Below are 10549 nucleotides of genomic sequence, written 5' to 3' on the forward strand. Positions count from 1 at the left end.
ATCTGAAACTTAGACGGTAATATTTCTGAGCGATTGCTACAAACGAAGTTCTAATTTCTAAAAACGCTTTTGAATTTTGCAATTGTACTCAGTGCATAACATGATTTATAAACAAAAAAACTTATAAATCTTTTTTTTTTTTTTTTTTTTTTTTTTTTTTTTTTTTTTGCACTCATGAAACATTTAAATTTTATTTTGAAAAAGTGTTAAATGGTTTTGCAATCTCTTTGAACACAGTTTAGGTATCACTGTCCAATCAGCTTACAAAAGATGATTTTCATCATAGTTGACCTTTTAAATCTTAACAGCATGTGTTTGTTGCTATCTATAACTGTTATAGTTCTTTTAATCATGTTTCTAAATACTAAATGTGTCGCTTTAAGTTAGTTTAACATAATTCAAGTTAGAAAGACTAATAAAGTAAATTTAATTTAGTTTAAAAATGCTCCCGTTTGTTCGCGTGGGTTTCCTCCAGGTGCTCCGGTTTCCCCCACAGTCCAAAGACTTGCGCTGTAGGTAAATTGAATAAACTAAGTTGGCTGTAGTTTACGTGTGTGAATGAATGTGTATGGATGTTTCCCAGAACTGGGTTGCAGCTGGAAGGGTATCCGCTGTGTAAAACATATGCGGGATAAGCTAGCGGTTCATTCCGTGGTGGCGACCCCCTAATAAACAAAGGGACTGAGCCAAAACTAAGAAAAATAAATGAATGAACTTAAAAATTCCTGCCTTTTTTTTTTGTACATCCCTTACCTTGGCCAGTGGTTCCCAAAGTGGGGGTCTCGGGACAATGGGGGTCACTTGGTGATTTCCATAAGTCAAATAAATTTTGTTAAACTATTAGAATTACTGTATTTTAACCATAACTCACTGAAGATAAACGTAGTAGTTTTTAATAGATAAAAACAAAAAACATGCAAATGGAAAGCCATCAGCCTTTCAATTATTTTTATAGGATTGGTGTTTTTACGTTAGATTAACAAGACAGCAGTAGCGTCAGCTGCAGCATATTAATTTTACAGCACCAGGTTAAACTTTCTGACACCTTTATGGCAATCGAAGACATTAAAAATAAATACAGGCCACAACTGAACATTGTGATGATCTCAGATTGGCGGTGTCCAAAATTAATTCAAGTATAGCCTTGTGCTGAAAACATTGTGCCCACCAGTCGCTTTAGCTGAGGTTAATATAAAATAAAACAAATTAATAAATGACTATAAAACTGATATGGTTGTTAGACTGTTGCACTTTGCTGTTGTCAATATACTTGTGTTTATATAGGGCTTTTGTTGTGTGTGCAACATTTGTACATTTATAACCACCTCAGATGAATTTGGGGGTCGTGAGTCACTGGCATTGTTATTTTAGGGGTCGTGGGCTGAAAATTTTGGGAACCCCTGATCTAGACTATAATGTTCAAGAAGACAGAAGGGTCAAAAACAGTGCAGCATTAAACACACTTTATTTAATATAAAAACAGTCCTGGAGCAATCTAGAAACAATACGAAGAGAAAAGAGTGTGTCCTACAGGTGGTTTGTAAAGCCCACTCACCTGCTAGAAGCACACAGTTTTTCAGAAACTATTTTCCTGTCCATCATCAGATGTTCAAGGTGTGAAATGAAGAGGTCAGTGCTGGTTATGCCAAGCAAAGAAGCAGTCACGTTTCGGCTGAAAGCACATCGCCACTAAACAAGTCTTGCAATAAATTGGTGTTTTTTGTCCACAAACTTTGCAATTGCGCCTTCCTTTGGTGCTGTCTGAAGCAAAGTATCCTGGTAAGTGCCGAGTGTCCTCGGGAGGAGACGGAGGAGATGATGGAAAATCTGGAAGCACCAATATGGCAAGTTCCTCAAAGAGTTTTTCTCTGCACTGCTTGTGTGTCATTGGCTTTTGCTTGTTCGTAGCTGCCATTTCACGATGTAAGACGAAGGCGTTTGCGATGGCTATGTCCACACAGTCGTAGAAAAACCTACGATACCACTTTCTTGTCTTGTGTGACACTGAGTAATAGCGGAAGAGTGTTTCCGTTGCAACTGCTCCACCCATGCACCTGAAAAGACATAACAAAATGATCAGACTTTAGACTGAAAGAGCAGAACTATACCTTCAATATCTTGTGATTGTTGCTGTCTAGGATGAGGGAGCTCTTAGATTTGATCTGAAATATCTTCAATTGTGTTCCCAAAGATGAACCAAGGTCTCTGAGATTTGAAGGACATTAGGAGGAGTAATTAGATAACATAACTTTCATTTTTTTGGGAGAAAGGTCTGGGTGCAGATTTACACTTGCAATTTCAGGCTTGCACTCTCAGTCAACCGCGCTTCCTCTGCAAGTGTCATTTAAAGTCGACATCTGCACTGTCCAGTTATGTCAGAAGTTTCCAGTTTGTTTGCGTTGTCATTGACGTGGTTGTATAATAATTCAAAGTACTTCAATTTTATATCATGACCGATCCTGCCCACCCATGAAAGTCCTTACCCAAAATAACCCCCAGTTTGATGCCCTTGGTAAAATTAGGTTGCAAAAACAAAACAAAAAAGCCAAAAAGATTAACTTGAGGAATTTAAGGCTGCCATTAAGTATTTCCCCTTAGTCCTTAACAATTTTCTCTTAAAACATTTAAAGGACCAAATCAGCTCCCGTAAATGAACAAATAGCACTCAATGCAAGCATTCTCACCTAAATAAAATGTGTTAGATAAAAGACAAACAGGACTGTAGATAAATAATTTAATAAATAAACTAATATAGACATGTTGATAAGTTAGCACGTCAGCGCAGGAGTGCATTTTTATGAAATCGCAGTTTCGGTGCAGCTTCAAAATCTATACATGATCCCAGCCCATTTTTATAGGTCCTCCAAACGTAATGTCGATGAAGGAACGTCTCGACTCGATTAACGGAAAGAAAATAGCACAGATGATGTGTACTGCAGAGCTGTTGTTAGGCAAGCATTCGTAGTTTGTTACGATCTGTTTAAATTGCTATAGCAACTGCGGCACTCGTCGCCGTATGTTGCCAGAAACTACAGTGAAACGCTTAGAAAAAAGGCACTTAGGTTACGGTAAGGGGTGACCGTTAAGAAGTTTGTTGCAACACTCTTAATGAAGTCCCCACAGGGACTTTTCCCCTCAGGGACATTTTTAAGTTAAATTACTGAAGGACTTTCATGCAAGCTGGCATGGGCGTCGATTGTTGCCCCCTATTCACACGGGGCGTCACATCAATGCTTCCCATTCACATTAAATGGGTGACATCAGGCGTTGTCGAACTGCATTGCGGATCTGTCGACACCGCTTCAGTAGCGTTGCTTGGTGCAGAAGTTGGAACTCTCAACTTTATAAGCGCAGGCGGAAGTGTCAGCCAATCAGATCGCTCTATGCAAATACACCAGCTCAGAGAGTAGACGATTTTTGACTAATTTCATTGACTGACGCTTCAATGACGATCGCGTCAGACAAGCTCTCTGTGAAGCATTGACGCTGAAACCCTGTGTGAATTGAGCATGAAAGTGCAAGTGCAAATCTGCAGCCAGACTCCATTGACTTTTTTGGGGGGTTTAACCCTTTACCTTTAAGAATAAAGCCATCTTCCCCAATTAGAACTCTGCAAATAGAGATAGCCCCTCTAGGGGCTTTTTTCGGAAGCTTGTTGACCGTGGTTTTAGGGTATCCCGGCCTATTAGACCAAACAGTCCCACAAGCTCAGATATTTTTCCTCAGAAGATCTCTAAAAAGTGCTGGATTTGTGTTGACTTTGCCGAGTAACAGTTTGTAGCCCGTTCCCAACATCTTCTCATCAACAAGCTCCATGACAGACTCACAACCCAGTTTATTGCTCTGTGGAAACTGTCCTGTCGATTTACTTTCTTGGATGAAGAAGTCCCATGTGTACGCACTGAGCGAGTCGGACAACACAGAAAGATTTCTAGGCTTAGTTTTCACCTTCCTCTCATCGATGGTGATGTTCTGAAAGGGGTGAAAGTTTTTTTTTACATGCTTCTCTTAGCTGTTGATTCATGGGCTTGATCTTGCAGAGGCTGTCGTAGGCAGGTGTTCCCATTTTCTTCTTGTTTTCAGCATCCGCTTCAGGATCACTGAGATGCAGAGTGGAGGAGATGGAGAAGAACCTCCTTGCAGACATGACTTCTGCTGGAAATGGGATTTTGAAGGTGTCAGATTTCCTCCAGTAATCTGTCAGCGAATGCATTTTCAACATGCCCATGTATTTCACAAGCAGCAGATAAGAGTATAGGTCGATCCAGGAGATATCTTTCCACTGGGACTTGGCTTTTTGTTGCTTGGCTCCATAGGCGTTGGTGTTTTGCACAATTGTCTGCACTACTGATGGAGAGATGAAGAGCTGAAACAATTTCAATACACTGTACGATGCAGAGGGGTTTAACTGTGGGCCTGGTCTTCGAGATGCTTTGAAGACTGCAGGCCGAGGTGTTATATCCTCATCAGTTGAATTATTTCACCCCTCCTCGGGTGTACGAGGAACAGGTGGAGAACAGGTTTTGCTGGCTCTCAATCTTGCTGATTGCCTGAGACCTTTTCTTGATGAAACGGATACCGAGTCTGGTAAATCTGAAGGCATCAACTTCTTTTCTGATTGTTGGTTGGTGTTAAAATCCCACTCCTCCTCAGAGGATTCAGCTAAATGCCTGTTGCAAGATAAAACAAACAATATATACAATTAGTATTGTGATAAAGTACATACTTTTTTAGGTTGCATGATTATTTGAAATGAACTTAAGATCGCGATTCAACAAAAGCTATGATTCTCATGCACAACTTCTCAGGGAAACTTTACTTTAAGACCTTAATAGAAACTACAAATATGGCACAAACAAAAGACACAAGCCCAATTCCAACTCTATTTTTGTAACCTTTCCCCTTAACTCTTGAAATAGAGTGTGAAGGGGAAAGGCTTCAAAATTTACACCTAAGAAATGGGACAGCACCTGCACACATCATCATATGTCTATTTTCTTGAAAATTTTATTGAAAATGTTCTCTGGTATTTCGCCACCTTGCCAACATCATCTCGTTGGTTCAAAGAGTTGTTGATAACAAGTTATGCTCTTTCATCTTACGCCCCCGTCTTGGAGTCCGCAGACAGAACACTTGCTTTCGAGGGCTATCTAGCCCTTCCCCTTAGCCCTATGCCTTCAGGCTAAAGAGAACTGGGACACCACTACCCCTTCGTGTGAACATACAAAACAAGGGGTAAGGTTATGGGCTAAGAGGTAGAACTGGGATTGGGCCACAGTAAATCTAACAGAGGACATAACTACTTTCATTGATTTAACGTTACTCTTAAACAAACAACTACAGAATTATCTCACATTGTGATTTATTTAAAGCACTTGACTGAAGTTATGAGGCGAGTAAAAATTAAAAACATGTTTTTATATGTAGTATTTTCACGTTTTCAGAAGTAGCAGTAAAAAGATTCGTAGTTGACAGAGAAGTGGCGCAACAGTTGCCCAATCACAAAATGATAGGGTATGTGCGGAAGTATGCTAAATAACTTTTAATTTGTCAGTAACCTGGCGCTTTCTGTGAACTGTCTGCCATTACAAAATTGCTGCGTTTAAGGTCTGTTTTCTTTAAAAATCAGCGATCTCCACTGGATGAGTGATATCTGATTTAAAGTGGGTATCAGATTGTACTAGAAACAGTGCATTAAATTAAAATTTTCCACGCTACGTCTTTAAAATATGAACATTTACATTAACCCAGTATATTCACTGGTGCATCTGCGCTAGCCTGCTAATTCTGAGGGGCGCATGTGAGTAAACAGCTTTTTTTGTCTCGTTTTCCACTTGTGCTACTAAATGAATGTCAAAGTCTGTTTAACTGATTGTAGTGTAATTACATTACAACATCGATGCTGTAAAAGGAACTGTATAAACTGGAAAAAAGTGACATTAACCGTTCACCGGATGTTTATCAGTATGGGAAGAAACACTAGCTCCGCATATACCCTATTCTTACTGATTTTAGGTACGTGCCGATTAAATTTTCAAGTATCTTTTTTTGCATAGCTCCACAGCGAACTACGGCTGTGTTGAAGTAGTTGCTGAAGATTTACAGCTGATCATAAAGCTGGTTTTACTGCCTAAAGCAGTGTTTCTCAACCATTTTCTTGAAAGACCACCAGTTCTGCACATTTTTTATGTCTCCTTAACCAAACACACCTGATTCAGATTATCAGCTCATTACAGAGACTGAAAGACCTGTAATGGGTGTGACAGATAAAACAGACATCCAAAACATGCAGTGGTCTTCCAGAAACGGGGTTGAAAAACACTGACCTAAAGGACCATGAAAATCGAGAGGGTGCTCGCTGCAGAGCCATTTGAGGAGAGCTGAGCTCCAGCGAGGGGGAGCATGAGCTGTCGCTCCTCCTCCTGTAAGCTGTTTTAATGCGTACACCAACCCCACCCCTAACCCTACCCCCAGTGACATCACTCGTAAAAGAAGTGCAAAAAAGGTGGAGCTCAAGCTTAAGCTCCCCCTCGCTGGAGCTCAGCTCTCCTCAAATGGCTCTGCAGCGAGCACCACTTGTGAAAATCGCCTTCCTGTTGACAAAACATTAACCATTCACTCTGATGGCCGGTCATACAGCCAGTAAAGGCAGCAATATGGCTAGTCATACAGATTGTACTCTGCTAATGGGCTATCATGCAGCTGATGGACCGGGCATTCAGATTGTTTTCTTACTGTTACACAGATGGAAATATTTAAGCTAATGGCCAATCGTACTGGTAATGTTCAGTCATGCATATGTTAATCAGACACAGTTCATGCTAATGGATGGCCATACGGAATAGGACAAAAGAAACAAATGTTTTTATTGTAGGAGCTACTTCACAAAAACAGATCTTTTTTTGTTGTTGTTCTTATTACTCTTCTTGGTAAAAATCATAAAATCGTACACATAAGTAGTGTTTAGAAGTCACAATTTTGTAACTGTAATATCAGGGTTCATAATTTTACTACTAAAATTCCATGACTTTGCCATGATTTTTGCAAGACTTTCAAGTAAATTTCCATGACCCAATGTTTCATGCAATGTCTACATATGCGTGATATATATATATATATGTGTGAAATAATCTAATATATATATATGTAAAATTGATTTAGATAATGCTTACACTGCACTAATAATGTGAGAGATTGTGATTGGCCAAGCACAGAAAAGAAGTTAATATATTCAAGTATACAGATATCTGTTTTCATGACTTTTCAAAAAAAAAAAAAAAAAAAAATTCCAAAACTTTTCCAGATCTGGAAAATTAATTAATAACTATAAATAACTATAAATAATAACTATAAATAACTGAAAACTGGGTTATCTTTCTGTTTGCAAATAAACTCTATATATATGCTAATAAGTCAAAATTATAAGTCTTATAAAATCTTTATACTTTTTAAATATTTCTCAAGAGCTGTTTTACCTTGGACCATGTCTTCCAACATGACCATAATAGTTTTAACTAATTTCTGATAACTAATTTATTTTAATAATGTCATTTAAATTTGTTTTAAAACTGCTTTTATTCCAGCCATGCTAAAAATAGCAGGTAATGTGATCATTTATATATACATAAGTCCGCAAATATCAAGATTTTTGGATGGCTGTTTGTTTTTATACATAAGATTTCATTATATTAATGGTTTGAACAAAATCTCAAATATATAAGCCTACTATAACCATAACACAATGTTTAGTTCTATTCAACGTTTTTCCAAACATTTCTCTCAAAATAAAACAGAATAATTGTATATCACTATAACTGGACATGTAATAGAATGCAACTTACAGGTATAAAATAGGTTCGTGTGTTTCATGCACATGCATTTCGTCGTCGCTTTCATCACTGTCCTCAAACTCAGTCTCCTCGTCGCTGCTTTGATTGTTCAACAGCACAACCTCTTCGGTGAAGAACTTTCTTTTACGATTCATCCTCGTTGTTTTCTCCCCTTTGTCTTTCAGCAGTTGAGTTTTTAGCTTGAAAAAGTTATGGTTAGTGTAAGTACTGAGAGATTTGTACTGTAGATGGGAGTTCCGTCAGTGGACACGTCACGAATGACTCACAACACTGACCACTGAGAGAGCGTGTTCGGCTCAGGAATTTAAACTTCCCACCATCAGAATCGTGCTCTCATTGGCTAAAGATTACATCAATCATGTCGTTGCCATAACGACTCACATAAAAAGCGTAGAGACTGGAGGAATTCTAGCATGTGCAAAACGCCAAAACAAACAACTGTTATTTTGGATAACAGGGTTCCGCGTATTTTAACTTTTGATTCCGTTCGCAACACAGTAGAGAACGGCTGAAAAATAAAGGAAGACACGCGTTATTGCTTAATTTACTCATATATGTAGGGATTACTCTGTATATAAAATCATCAGGGTAATTCTTCAACTGCGGGCACTCTTACGCAGGTCTTGATCGTATATCTAAATATAATGATATCTTTTAGGTGTCAAAACCACTGCTTTATTTCGTCGTGTTGCACATTTAAACTTTAACAAAGAAAATAATATTTTATAAAATATTTATCTGGTACCTACTATAGCATCTTAATTAAGTACAAGTGAAATAATCTAATAATTGAGTTATTAATGTAAAACTATTATCAATATTCATTTTTATTCAAAATATAGCAGTCACACAGTATCAGTGTCATTTCCACCACAACACTGTAATGTCGCTTAAAACTTTTGTGTAAGAAATTGTTTAGGCGGTTTCTTTGAAAATGATTAGAGACATTAGAGCACATGTTCAAGATGGTGGGAATTTACATTTTCGCACATGAAGATAAATCAATGTAAACAGTGCTTGATATTTATTCTACATCATTTCTAAACATGCTGTACCTTCAAATGTGTTTTAAAAAGCAAACAAAATTAAGATAAATAAGAGTGTTTTGTATACATGAAATGTATCAATTCAAAGATAATTGGTGAAGCTATCTTTAATTGTTTCCCCAAATAAACTGTTGAAATGTCATTTCCACTACTGTCATTTCCACCACACTGCCCCTTGTGGTGGAAATGACAGCATGTGATGGAAATTACATTTAGGGTTACAAAACAGAATTGATATGGATTGCGAAAGTACAGGGGTTGGACAATGAAACTAAAACACTGGTCAATTTAGTTTTGAAGGTTTCATGTCTGAATTTAAACAACTGGTGGCCAGTCTTCATTGATTGCACATTCCTCTATTAAGGGCAGAGTGTGAATGTCTGATTGGCATTCAAACTCACATTATTAGCATTTAACACCGAATAAAGCACATGATGTGTATACCTGAGGTGATCATTGTCAGTTTATCCTGTTGTTTAGCTGCAAGAAATAGAAGCTTTTTCTAAAACATTATTTTTTAGGACAAAAACTATATGGAAAATATTCATTTTTTTATCATTTGCCATTGCTTTTATTTAGGACACAACTTAAATCAGCCTTTAGGCTCAATAGTTTGGCACACTTCTGTTGATGTCCTCACTCTGGCAACATGCGCCTGCTTGTTTTGAACCAGGACTGCAATACAAACCACTGGGTGTCAAACATGCATACGGCACCTTTTGTTTACTTTTTAGACCAAGTAATTAGAAAGAAATGTAGAATTGTAATGATGAAATTTGTAAATAATTACATTTTAGAAGTAACTTACTCAACGTTAAGTGCAAAAAAAAAAAAAAAAAGAACTACCAGGAAATTTTTAACTAAATGTGTTCTTTTGTTCAGTAAATCCTTTACTAAATAAATATTCTGATGTGTAACCTATGCATACACAAAGTTTGCACATTATTTTTAAGCTTTTCTTTCTTTTTTTTAAATAAATAAATAAATATATGAAATAAAGAGCGTTTCAGTGTTTTTTATTTGTAAATATGTACAAACTTAGTACAAGAATATACATTTCACAACAGTTATGAACAAATACAACAAAATAAAAATGAGAGAAATTATATTAGGGGTAATAAATAATAAATAAATTTGTAAGATAATAATGATGATGATGATGATAATAATAATAACATTCTTTTATCAAATTTTATTTACATAATGGTTCATTTGCTAAGAGCGTTTCAGTGTCTTTTTATTTTACAGTCATAATAACCATATCAATGGATGACATCAAGGACAATAATAAACATGGACAATTATATAAATAAATAAAAATTATGCTAAAATAAGTGTTTCAGTGTTTTCAATTTGTTTTATTTGTAAATATGTACAAACTTAGTACAAGAATATACATTTCACAATAGTTATGAACAAATACAACAAAATAAAAATGAGAGAAATGATATTAGGGGTAAAATAAATAAATAAATAGGTAAGATAGTAGTAGTAATAATAATAATAATAATAATAATAATAACATTCTTTAATCAAATGATATTTACATAATGTTTCATATGTTAAGAGCGTTTCAGTGTCTTTTTATTTTAAAGTCATATTAACCATAACAATGGATGACATCAAGTACAATAATAAACAAGGAAAATTATA

This window comes from Danio rerio, chromosome 22 (assembly GCF_049306965.1).
Source record: "Danio rerio strain Tuebingen ecotype United States chromosome 22, GRCz12tu, whole genome shotgun sequence".
NCBI lineage: Eukaryota > Metazoa > Chordata > Actinopteri > Cypriniformes > Danionidae > Danio > Danio rerio.